This window comes from Triticum dicoccoides, chromosome 2B (genome assembly GCF_002162155.2).
Source record: "Triticum dicoccoides isolate Atlit2015 ecotype Zavitan chromosome 2B, WEW_v2.0, whole genome shotgun sequence".
Taxonomy (NCBI): Eukaryota; Viridiplantae; Streptophyta; class Magnoliopsida; order Poales; family Poaceae; genus Triticum; species Triticum dicoccoides.
In genome coordinates, this window is record NC_041383.1 from 819,270,409 (window position 1) to 819,283,473 (window position 13,065).

Consider the following 13,065-nt stretch of genomic DNA (forward strand, 5'->3'; position numbering starts at 1 on the left):
TTTATGGCAAGTTACGTAGGAGTCCAGTAACGTAGGTGTAGGATTATTGCTAGAATACAATACATTATTTTCTAATGATAAACAACAATATTCTCCATAGATCTTGTATTTATCCATCATTCAAATTAAGGCCTTTCTACATTCTTCTTTGAGACCAGTACTACAAACAGAATGAAACTATAATTATGTGACAAATTAATAATGGCGTGGTAAACCCAGGATTGAATTGTACCAAATCATACTTTGAGCAAGTACTTTAATGGTGAGAGCCATTATCATTGCTCATCAAAGCCAAGAACAATTATTTGCACAGCTAACCTCACAGAGTAATCTTGTCTGGGTATATCAAGTAACGGAATATGCTAGCTCCATCGGCTTATTGTTTGAATGAATATATATTGATAATAGTAATCAAACCTTGAATACACAACAAAATTTTACCATTCAACGTTGAATTAGAAAATAGGCAATCTCTGGTGACATCGCAAGAATTTAGTAAACTCGCATGATCACCAATACCCGAGTAGCATACACAATCCAATCACGAAAAAAAATGAAGAACTGAGTAGCCCTTAATGAATGTAGCTAGCATGCATCATGGAAGAAAGGGCAAAAGATGCGAGCTACCTATACAATCTTTACATCAGATGGGTAGATATAACAATCGAATAGGCAAATAAAGTAGATGTATGTATTTTAAGGACGTGCAATTTACAGAATGTTCGTAGAGTTGAGAAAAGGTGAGAGCAAGCTACCAACTAGATTAGTTGATGCTAATTGTTGCTCCATTGTTCTTATCTTAAGCTCAGACTGATGCTAAGGTGATTCATGAGATTCGTAGAACTGGCTCTAGTTGCCTGGTTTTGAAACTTGATTATGATAAGGCCTATGACAAAGTGAGCTGGGATTTCCTTGTGGAAATACTCTCTTTTAGAGCTTCTGGGGATAAGTGGATTAGGCGGATTTGTAGCAAATTATCTTAGGGCCCCTTTTCGTGTCATACTTAATTAATGATTCTAATGGACCTCATTTTATTTGGGTTAAAGGAATAACACAGGGTGATCCCCTCTCCCATGCACCTTTTAACTTGGTTGTTGATGGCTTTTCTAAGATGTTAAGCTGTTAATACAATTTAATTGATGGTTTAATACCTAATGTTATTCATGGGGGTGTAGTGAGTCTCCAATATGTGGATGCTACTATTCTTTTCTTGAATAATTCTCTAGATCATGCTAGGAATCTTAAGTGGATCTTATGTTGCTTTGAGAAACTTTTTGGTATAAAATTCACTTTCATAAAAGTGATTTTCATATTATTAATGTGGAAGAGCATTTGGCTAACTCTTTGGCTTAGATTTGTTGCTGCAAAATTGGTGATTTTTTCTTTCAAATACCTAGGTGTGCCTTTGCACCATAAGAGATTAGGAGGGAAGATATTCAGCTTGTGGATGATAGAATTATTAAGAAGATCTCTGGTTGGCTGGGTTAAATCCTGCCTTATAGGGGTAAGCTGATTTTGCTTGGTGCTTGTATTTCTAGTATTCCCGCCTATCTTATTTCTACGACGAATATTTCAAATGGACCATCAATGTTATTACCTCCCAGATGCCTCATTTTTTGGGTTTAATCTTGGAGATGAGCATAAGTACATCCGGCTAACTTGGGGCTTGTGTCTAAGAAGAAATCTTTCGGAACTATGGGAGTACCAAATCTTAGGGATTTTAATTTGACCCTCACTATTAAATACACTATTGGCCAATCCAGGTGCTGGATCCCCATTTTGGAAAGGCATCATGTGGGCTTCTACTATTTCCAGACCCTTTGTCACTGGAAAGTGGGGGTGTGGGAGAAGCATTGCCTTTTTTTAAGTCGGCTCCGGAGGATCTCGATTCATTAAAAAGAAGAGGAGAGTTGCCAATTAATATATCAAAAACCGGGCTAAAACAGTCACAACAGCCCACAGAAGACAACACCGGCCAATTTGACTCTCCACAAGAGGATACAGAACGCCCAAGAGAAGGAAAAAGAAAGCGGGAAGAGGAAAGAGCGCAGAGGCACCCTTAAACAATCACAAAAATAATATGTGAGCCGAGCAAAGCGAACGAGTGCTTGTTGAGGGAAGTAAAGCGGGCATGCCCAGTGGTAGAGCATCCATAGACCTGTCGCCGGCTGATTCAGAGCGCACACACGTTGAGAACACTATGTTCTCCCGTACCTTTCCCTACGTCCTTTTATCCACATCTTCACTTGATATACTAGTGCAAGCATACACGTCTTCTCTAACGATCGATGTTGACATGAAATATACTTTTGCTTATAACTAGCAGCAGGTGAGCTTCCGCCGGCCGGTTGTATTTGATCAGCCAGACCTCAGAATACGATCCTTTCCTTGCCGCAGTTGACCACGCCGAACTGCGGAAGTGGCGGCCGATGGTTTATCGTAGCAACGAGGACGACAACGACGACGAGGAGCTAGCAGTAGCACTAGCATTTGACCTTGCGGAAGCGGCTGCCCACGCTGTATATAAACCCCCAACGGACACGCATTCCAAAGACACGAACATACTGGCATAGGGGCGTGTGTGTGCATACACCAACACCGGCCACCTTGCCTTGCACGATGGCTGCGGCAGTCACTCGCAGATCCAATGCCCTCCGTGTCGGCATCCCGGATGGCGACGCCGTTGCTGTCTCTGTCGCGGCGGACTCCCCCGTGGCCAAACGGGGCCTTGGCGCCAAGGACGACGTGTGGGTTGCCGCCGATGAGGGAGGTATCATGTCCGGCGACGGGAACCGGCCTCTGCTGTTTCGGACCATGAAGGTCAAGGGAAGCATCCTGCACCCTTACAGGTCGATGATCATTCCGCATTCTGGTTTTCGCACTACTTCTATACCTCTGTCCCGTAATAAACAAAGTGCGCGTTTGATTGTTTTTTTAAAGGTCATACTTTGAAAAAGTTTGTAGAAATCAATGTCTAGAGAGAAGAATACAAAGTCAATATCAAAATTCATCATCAAATATATTTTTGTATGGTATATACCATACATTATATATTTAAGGTAGATAATCTTTTATTCCATCTGATTCAAAATAAGTGTCGTGGTTTTAGTTCATCACGACACTTAGTTTGGATGAGAGGAAGCACATGAATTTGGTCAACTTTCCAAAGCTTTGCGAAACCAACGATCACTAGCTATGTATAGGACGGATGGAGGACTATGATTCTATATGAAGGATTTCACAATCCTACACTTGTGAATAATATTATCTTGTTGTAACAACAGGTTCTTGATGCTCATTCGCTTGGTCGCCGTCGTCGCCTTCTTCAAGTGGCGCGTGGAGCACAAGAACCGCGATGGTGTGTGGCTCTGGACCGCGTCCATGACTGCCGACGCTTGGTTCGGCTTCTCATGGCTCCTCAACCAGCTCCCCAAGCTCAACCCGGTCAAGCGTGTCCCGGATCTCGCCGCCCTTGCGGACCGGCACGACGATGCCACCCTTCCAAGGATTGACGTCTTCGTCACCACAGTCGATCCCGTGGATGAGCCCGTCCTATACACCGTAAACACCATCCTCTCCATCCTCGCCGCCGATTACCCGGTCGACAATTACGCCTGTTACATCTCGGATGATGGTGGCATGTTGGTGCACTACGAGGCGATGGTCCAGGTTGCCAGTTTTGCTGCATTGTGGGTCCCGTTTTGCCGGAAGCATTGCGTCGAGCCAAGGTCCCCTGAGAGCTATTTTGGGATGAAGACACGGTCCTACGCCGGGGGTATGGCAGGAGAATTCATGAGGGATCTGATGCCTACAACTCGAATAACAAAGGTGGTGTAAGTGCCACTTGGATGGCTGATGGGACACAATGGCCGGGTACATGGGTTGAGCAAGCCGAGAACCACCGAAGAGGACAACATGCTGGAATTGTTCAGGTAAAAATTCCCCCTCTTCATGAAATGAATATCTTCAAAAAATATTTTGAGTAATGCGTTGTCGGTGTATAAAGTAGATATTCAGTTTACTGTGAGTTGGCAAATTTCTTAAGTTCATTTGCTCTTTTGACAGGTCCTACTAGACCATCCAAGCTTTAAGCCACAGCTTGGATCACTCGCGAGCACCGACAATCCATTTGACTTCACCAACATTGACACGAGACTCCCCATGCTCGTCTACATTTCCCGAGAGAAGCGCCCTGGTTATGACAACCAAAAGAAGGCAGGCGCCATGAACGTGATGCTCCGTGTCTCCGCGCTGCTCTCCAACGTGCCCTTCGTCATCAACTTTGACTGCGACCACTACATCAACAACTCATAAGCTCTCCGTGCCCCTATGTGCTTCATGCTCGACCCTCATGACGGTCAGAACACGGCGTTCGTCCAGTTCCCGCAACGGTTTGACGACGTCGACCCAACTGATCGCTACGCCAACCACAACCGTGTCTTCTTCGACGGCACCATGCTTGCGCTCAACGGCCTCCAAGGGCCTACCTACCTCGGCACCGGCACCATGTTCCGTCGTGTCGCGCTCTATGGCATCGAGCCGCCACACTATAGAGCAGAGAACACTAAACTTGTTTGTAAGACAGGTGAGTTCGGTTACTCAACGTCATTCATCAACTCGGTGCCGGATGCCGCGATCCAAGATCGATCTATCACCCCGGTGTTGGTCGACGAGCGCCTCAGCAAGGACCTAGCTACCTTGATGATGTGTGCTTACGAGGACGGGAGCTCATGGGGGAGAGATGCCGGGTGGGTGTACAACATCGCGACGGAGGACGTGGTGACAGGATTCCGCATTCATCGGCAAGGGTGGCGTTCCATGTACTGCTCCATGGAACCTGCGGCATTTCGTGGAACGGCTCCGATCAACCTCACCGAGCGCCTCTACCAAGTGCTTCGGTGGTCTGGCGGGTCCCTCGAGGTGTTCTTCTCCCACAACAATGCCCTCATCGCCAGTCGCCGGCTCCACCCTCTGCAACGCATCGCCTACCTCAACATGTCGACGTACCCGATCGTCACGGTGTTCATCTTGTCCTACAACTTCTTCCCGGTCATGTGGCTCTTCTCCGAGCAGCTCTACATCCAGAGGCCATTCGGCATGTACATGGAGTACCTCGTCGCCATCATAGCGATGGTGCACTTGATCGGCATGTTCGAGGTAAGATGGTCGGGGATCACGTTGCTAGACTGGTTCCGCAACGAGCAGTTCTACATGATTGGGGCGACGGGTGTGTACCCAACAGCGGTGCTCTACATGTTGTTGAAGCTCGTAACGGGGAAGGGGATATACTTTAGGCTCACATCCAAGCAGACGGAGGCCTGCTCCAACGACAAGTTCGCCGATCTCTACACAGTGCGGTGGGTGCCGCTGCTGATCCCGACTGCCGCAGTGATCATCGTCAATGTCGCGGCCGTCGGGGCGGCGATAGGCAAGGCGGCGACATGGGGCTTCTTCACAGATGAGGCGCGACATGTGCTTCTCGGGATGGTGTTCAACATGGGGATCCTCGTGCTCCTCTACCCATTTGCACTTGGCATCATGGGGAAGTGGGGGAAGAGACCCATCATCTTGTTCATTGTGTTGGTCATGGCCATCAGCGTCGTCGGGCACTTGTATGTCATGCTGCACGCCCCGTACACAGGAGAATGGTCACAAGTTGCCGTTTCTCTCGGGAAAGCATCACTGACCGGGCCATCTGGATCTGGGTAGGGATCGTACAACTCATCTTTTATTTATATTATTATAGTGCAATGATTTATATTTTTCACAACACAATAATTTAAATGTTTGGGTACATATGTAATCATTCCTACTGTACTCTATTCAAGTACCCCGTGTATCCGTCGAGTTCGAATTGTTTCTGGAAATTTCTAATTACCCTTTGTGCAGCCTTTTTTTCGGACTTGTTCCTGAATTATTTTTGAAACATCACGTATTCATATGAGCAGCCAGCTTCTACTTTCAACTCCATAAAGTTAGGACGTTCAGACGGAAACAGTAACCTTGATTCGTTGAAATAGAGTACACCCTGAGTGCAGTATACTCAATCAAGACGTGGTTGGACACAAGAACACAAGATTGATTTGTCCTCCGTACAGTAGACAGCAATTCAGGATCCAGTAAATAAACAGAGCAGCCCTTATAAGAATAAACAGTCGTAGTACCGTGACAGCACCTGTCAGCCAGGTGGATCGCCACCGCGTTCTATGATGCATTGGACACTCAAGCGAGCTCGTGGTAGGTAGCAGCAAGCCATTAATTTCCATTCGGCTCACTTTTTTTAATAACATTGGCAATTACAAATGCAATCTGTTTATAATACTGAAAGATTCTTGTTTCCTACCTACTGAACAATGTGGACCATTTTTTTACACAACCTCGAATGGTCCCGGTGATCACTCAGTGCTGAATCCTCTTGTGGCTGTTGTTATAGGCGTAGGAGCTGGCGAGCCAAAGGAAGAGCACGAGCTCAGCGGCCGAGAGTCCGGCGAGCAGCGAGTAGAAGTAGTCGAGGTGGGCGCGGTTGAGGTTGTCAGCAAACCAACCATCACCACCGCCACTTCTAGTAACACGGGCGAGTAGAAGTAGTCGAGATGAAGGAGATGAGGGCCCTGGCGTCGTCCACCAGCCCGTGCTCCCGTGCTGTCTCTAGTCGTGGGCCCTCCACCAGCGCCGCTGCGATGATCGCTCCCATTGACACCGCCATGCCCGTGCCCATGCGCTGCAGCAGCGTCAGCCCCGATGGCTTGCCAGTAAGACGCCCCAGTGCCGGCACCAGCAAACGATCATAGATGGGGACGAACAACAGGATGCTCGCTGGCCCCAGTGTCTGAAGAGCGGCCGGCGGTAGCTCAAGGCCTCCGAAGACGCGACGGTCCAGGGTGCGACCCTGCTTATTGAATAGCGTCATGATTTGCGCGTACGCAACCCCATACGCCAAGCATGCCGCCCAGATCGGCAACAGACGGAGCATGCTGCGCGCCTCCTCGGACTTTGCCACAACATCCTCATCTTGGTGTCCATTTGTACTGAAGGGGAAGCTTGAGCTCTTGATGAGTGTGCCAAGGCTACGACCGAGGCGGGCGAAAGGACTCTCAACATCGGTGGTAGGAGCGCAGAAGCGATAGGTGGGGGTGCCAGAGAGGAATACGATGAAGGTACAAACCATGATGGCGCAAAGCATGCCGAAGCCGATTCCCCAACCGACGTTCTCCTGGATGTAGCTGACGACGGCGACGGAGATGGAGATGCCGACAGCCATCGAGAAGAACCACCAGTTAAAGAGGGAGCTACGGGATGCACGCTCTTTGGGGTGCTCGGGGTCAAATTGGTCGGCTGCGAAAGCCAAAGCGCACGGCTTGTCGGCGCCCTGCGCCATGGCGATTAGGTAGAGCGAGGCATAGAAGAAGGCCACCTGTAGCAACGAAGGGCCGGAAGAGGTATGGATGTCGCCAGCCGGTAAGGAGCTTTGCTCCAGTAGAGTGGACGCTAGAGTAACCATGCCGTATCCCTGCATGGATGCACACAATTTTAACTTGCTTAGTGTTAGCTTAATTTTTAATAATCACGAAAAGGAGAAATTTTCTAGGCCCTAGAAATTGTTGACAACCATTTTTTGGGGGGGGGCTCTCTTAATGCCGAGAGACAAGCTAAAAGAAAATCCTACGTAATTGAACTTGATTCACATCAGGATCAATAACATGTTGAATAACCTGAAGTTAGGTTCAACATGGGGTTTTTAACAAAAAGAGGGTTTCCGTCGCGATTTACTCTAATATGAAAGCAAATCAAAATTGTGAGTTTTATTTTTGCAGAAAAGACCAAAGGTCATATACATATTATGAGTAAATAGCATAAAACTACTACTTTACATGCTAGGGTTCCAAAAAACTACCGAAAATTAATTTTTCTCTGATAACTACCAAGTTAGGGGTCGGCTATTTCAAAAAACCCAAATCGCTGTGTGCTTAAGATTTAAACTGTTTTCTGACAGATGTGGCCCACACGTTAGGTCCCACGTGGCACAAAAGTCAACGCGGTTAACTGAACAGTTAAGTTGACCCGTTATGACCAGGGCCCACATGTCATTGGCAATAACATTTGCAATGAAAAAAGAGAAGTGACGGACGAGGGCGAGGGCGACCCAGGAGCGCGCGACCCAGCGCGGCAGCGCCGCCGCCCATCGATCTGCCTTCCCGGTGTTCTCCGCCGTCGCCGGCGAGGTCGCCGCCGACCGCCGTGCTCCAAAAGCCACCCCCGCATGTCTCCTTCCTTCTCCCACCTCGAACTCAAACTCGCCGGCTGCGGCCATTGATGCACCCTCCGAGCTCGGCCCGGCATCGCGCCATCGCGCCCCGCCGCCGGCGGGACTGCACCACCTTCGCCTACAGCTCCCCGCGCCCGCAGCCGTGTTGCGTAGGCGGCCCCCCTCCCGCAGGAGCGAACACACACGCAGGCCCTCTCGTGCTCTCCCGGAGTCCGAGCGGTGACCGCTCCTGCCGCCGAGCGTAGGCCCGACTCACGCGAGGGTGGCCAGGTCGGCGAGAGCTACGGCAGCCACCGGAATCGAGTCGCCGGCTTTGGCTGGCGACGGCTGCGCCCTGCCGCCCGCGTACGGCCATGGACGGCGCCAGCCTGCCTTGAACCTCGACCTCCGCCGCCTGACCCGCCATGGTCACATCTGAGGCCGTACGCCGGATCTAGCAAGCTCTCTTTCGCGACGAGCAACCAACCTCTCGTCCCCGACGAGCAACCGAGCTCTCGCCCCCCTCCCCCCATCGAGCTGCACGCACACAAGGTGCTTGACGAAATGAGGCAGAGAGGAAAGGATTCAAAAGAGGAGGTTGAGGCTGACATGTGGACCCCATGTGTAAGCTAACAGTCAAACAAACAGTCAAACAAACGTCCTGTTTAGGTGCGGGCCCGACCTGTCATAATCTAGATTGATTTTAAATCACTGTGCGATTTGGGTTTTTTTGAAACAGCCGACCCTAACTTGGTAGCTATCAGAGAAAATTTTATTTTCGGTAATTTTTTGGAACCCTAGCCTATAAAGTAGTAGTTTTATGCTATTTACTCTACATATTATATACAAACAATCTTGACAAGAACTTCCATACAATAAAAAAATTATAGGTGGGTCCTTAAAAGAAAAACATAAGTTAGGATAGTATGGATTGCAGTGTTTTTACGAGAGAATTACTATCACTTCGATCCATATTAATTGTCGCAGATTTAGTAAGAATTAAATCAAAGACAATTAACATGTTGCGTTTTTAGGATTAAAAAACAATTAGGTAAAAGAAAAATGAGAATTTTAGCAAAGACATGGTCAAGCCAAGAAAAGGAGATAAGTGCTAATCGATTAACTCTACTATAATATTCAAAGTCGACATCACCAACGATTCTTTGAGGTGGACCTAAGCGACCATTACTCGGTTGGTCGATCGGACACGCATCACACACAGCTCACAGCCATGCATTGGCATGCCGACGACTAGATCTTTCGTATCTCCCAACCATGTGCCTCACGTGAAGGATGGTGAAAAAGTTATTTACTCAGTTGTTCTTACGATTGAATCTATACTACCATACGAACATGGTGATGATGTAAAAACAGAAGGGGAAGGGGAGATGGATTTACTACTTACCAGGACGTAGAGGGTGCAGGCGAGCATGATGGAGCGGTAGCGGCCCAGCCACGAGTCGGCGACGAAGGCGCCCAGCAGTGGCATCAGGCAGGCCGTGCCGGACCAGGCGTTGACGGCGGCAGCAGCCGCGGCGTTGGAGTGGCCCAGCGGCCCCGTCAGGTATGTGATGAGATTCGACGAGACGCCGAAGAAGGCGAAGTTGCCGGCGATCTCCAACACTGCACCCACCCAGCCAGATGGCCGGATCCATCAAGATGGCAGCTTAACGAACCAACTGCGGGAGAGCGCGTGCGTACCGACGACGAAGAGGGCGGAGCGCCAGCCGCCGGAGCCGCCGCGGCTGACCGGGCGGCCTCGGAAGTCGGAGACGCCGGCAAGCGGCGCCGCCTCGTCGCCGTCGTCCTCGGCGGGCCGCAGCAAGGGCGCCTCGGCGTCCGCCATCTCTCTGCCTCCCTCTCCTCTGCTCGCAGCTGATTTTTTCCTCTTGGCTGGCTGGCAGTGGCAGTGGCAGTGGCAGTCTGTCAACGCGCGCGGGCGGTCGGCATATATGGGCACTCGTGTGGGCCGGCGACAGCTTAGCTTTAATTTGCTGCCTCCATTTTCCTCCACACGTGACCCAGTATCACTTGTCAGTCACTAGTTGCGGGATTGCGGCGCCTCGTAGCTCCTGCTTGGAATAGCGTGAGATATTTTGTGATGCTGTCACTGTGATCCGGTCAGACGTGCCCGTCCAAGAACAGACAGGATGCGATTTCAAGATGCGGATTGATAAGCCCAACTCGAGCGCACAACCCCAAACGGACGGACGTTTTGGCCTGTTTTCGTTTGTCTGGAGCGGTAATGGATTCGTCCATGTTCACTTTGGGGCCGTTGGGTTGTCGACGCGTCCAACACGCGGCCCCACACCAAATCATGTTCGGGGTGAACGTAAATAAAAAAATCAAAAATTATTAAATGAAATGCTGAAAAAAATAAAATAAATGCAAACATAAAACATAATTAAACATCACAACCAAAACGGTCCAGTTCCACGGGCCACATAGACATAATTAACATTAAAAAAATCCGTCGCCCGCGCACTTGTGTCGTGCCCGTTGATGCCGTCGCCGTCGCCGTCTTCTCAGTGGCCACCGTTGTCTTCGTCGTCACTGACGAGGTTGACATAGTCCGACAGCGTCCAGAGGTGGGACGGCGGTGCCTGGTACACGGGGCCGGGCTGGAAGGCGGGAGGTGCTTGCACCACCTCCTCCCGTAGCGACGCCTCCTGCTCCGATGACCGTGGCGGCGTGGGGCATCAGTTCACGCCTCCCACGGCGTCAGCCATCTCCAGAGCCGTGCACGACCAGCTCCACCCCTGGCCCACCAGCCCCGGGTGGAAGGCGGCGATGGGCTGCTCCTCGTTGACCTCCTCCTCACCGTCCACCATCTCCATCTCGGGGATGGCGACGTCGTCGGCCGCAGAGAGAGTCATCATCTCCTTGAGGCCCATCGTGTGTCTTCATGGAGTCCATGACACGTTGCATGAGCCGGGCCTCCTCCTCCTCTGTCATGCAAGGAGGTGGTGGTGGCGACGGAGATGGTGAAGGCGACGGCGTGGGTGTGAGGCCACGCACCCGCGTACGCCTGCGCACCCGGGGAGCAGCCGCCCCGCGCTCTGGACGTGACCGTTGCGGCCCCAACGAGGTGCCGATGAAGAAGGAGGCGCGCTGCACATCGTGCTCGTCCCTTAACCACGTGTCCCAGAGCCCGGAGTCGGAGGCGTACCTGGGGTCGTAGAAGAGGTTGTTGGGAAGAAGGCGGCGGCGGCGCTCGATCTCCTTGCGCCAGGCACGGTCGCTCGTCAGGACCGGCGGGGTCGGCACCCGGTCGACGGAGAGATGGCAATTATTGAGGAGGTGTGCGCCGCTCCAGGGGAGCGGCGTCTTCGTTTTCCAATAACGTCGGCATACATCCGCGTTGACGTAGTGCCGGTCGCGCTCGCCGACGGCCGTGGGTGCGATGGAGAATGCGAGCGGCGCATTATTAGAATCTTTTATATCAATATCATATTTTGTTTGCATTATTTGCTTATTAAATATTCTAATCATTATTCAACTAAAGGCAATTGTTAAACAAAAATTGTAAGTTCTGAACAACAGTTTTTTCTACAACAGTACTGAACGATTCCGTTAGATGCAAATCACGTGCACGTGATAGAGCCATGAAAAATTGACGCCAACCACTTCCCGTCCTCCCTAATTCTTCGCATCCCCCGGGAAAACCGGACTTTCAACTTCCCCGCATGCACGTATTGCTTGTCACTTTAGCTAGTTGCAAGTTGCTTGAATTTTGAATCCGGGTCAGTCAATTTTTTGGCCTTTGATTTTTGCTTGGAGATTTGTGCTGTGTTTTTTTTCTGGGCTGTGCTATATGTTGTGTTGGGCTTGTATTTTTTGACTGACCCCATAGTTTTTTTTTAGAAGAACACCGCACTTTATTTCATTCAACAATGTTTAAAGGGATACAAATGTGATCCGGTGGATCAATAAGCCACACATGTCTACCAATACAAAGTGTAGTGGATGATCTAGCTAATCTGTGTGCCTCATCATTACTTGCGCGGTGTTCGTAGACAAACTCGCAACTCTGTAGTCTCGTCTTTCTATCGTCAATCTCTCTAAGGATCATGCAGTACACGCCTAAGTTCCGCTCGCTCTTTAGGTTGTTTATGACTCTCAGACAGTCAGATGCAATGCGTGCCTTTGAGACGGCCAGATCCTCGGGAAGAGCTAAAGCTTCTCTGCACGCGCACGCCTCCAGAGTAGCAGGTTCTGTCACACCTTGAAATACTACCGTGGACGCCCCCAGGAATACGCCACGGTCACTTCGACAGACCACACCAACAGCACCAATGTTAGAAGATTTCGCCACCGCTGCATCAACATTCATTTTAACCTCCCCAATGCTTGGGGTAACCATTCTGTACCTCGCGAGCTAGGTGTTGCGTTTGTTATACATCCGGTTCGTCGCTTGGGTAGTTCATGTATCTCTTGCAAGTATCGCTCGATAAATAAATGTGTCGACAATGGACTCTGGAACTCGTGTTCATGGATAGCCCTTCTTCTTGCCCACCAGATTGCCCATAGTGTGGCTAGGACAGAGATGAATTTATCCTTGCTCAATGTATTACGCAGACTGAAAAGCCAAAGCTTGGGGTCCAGTGTCTCGTCGCCATAGACCGGGAGTAGTGCATCATCATCCCGGAGTGACCACACTCCTTTGGCCATGTTACAGTTGAGGAGAGCATGCCTCCATGAGTCGACAGCTGCCAAACAGATCGGACATGTTGCATCTTCTGTCATATGCCTCCTCACCCGTTCTTGGCCCGTCGGGAGAGACGCCCGAGCCAATCGCCAGGTGAAGACTCGAAGTTTGG

At 50.0% G+C, this 13,065-nt stretch overlaps 2 pseudogenes; one reads left to right on the forward strand and one right to left on the reverse strand.

Moving 5' to 3' along the window:
- Positions 1–2,619: 2,619 nt before the first annotated feature.
- LOC119361565 lies at positions 2,620–5,709 on the forward strand (annotated as a pseudogene).
- A 533-nt stretch (positions 5,710–6,242) lies between these two features.
- LOC119366603 lies at positions 6,243–10,168 on the reverse strand (annotated as a pseudogene).
- Between the last annotated feature and the right edge of the window lie 2,897 nt (positions 10,169–13,065).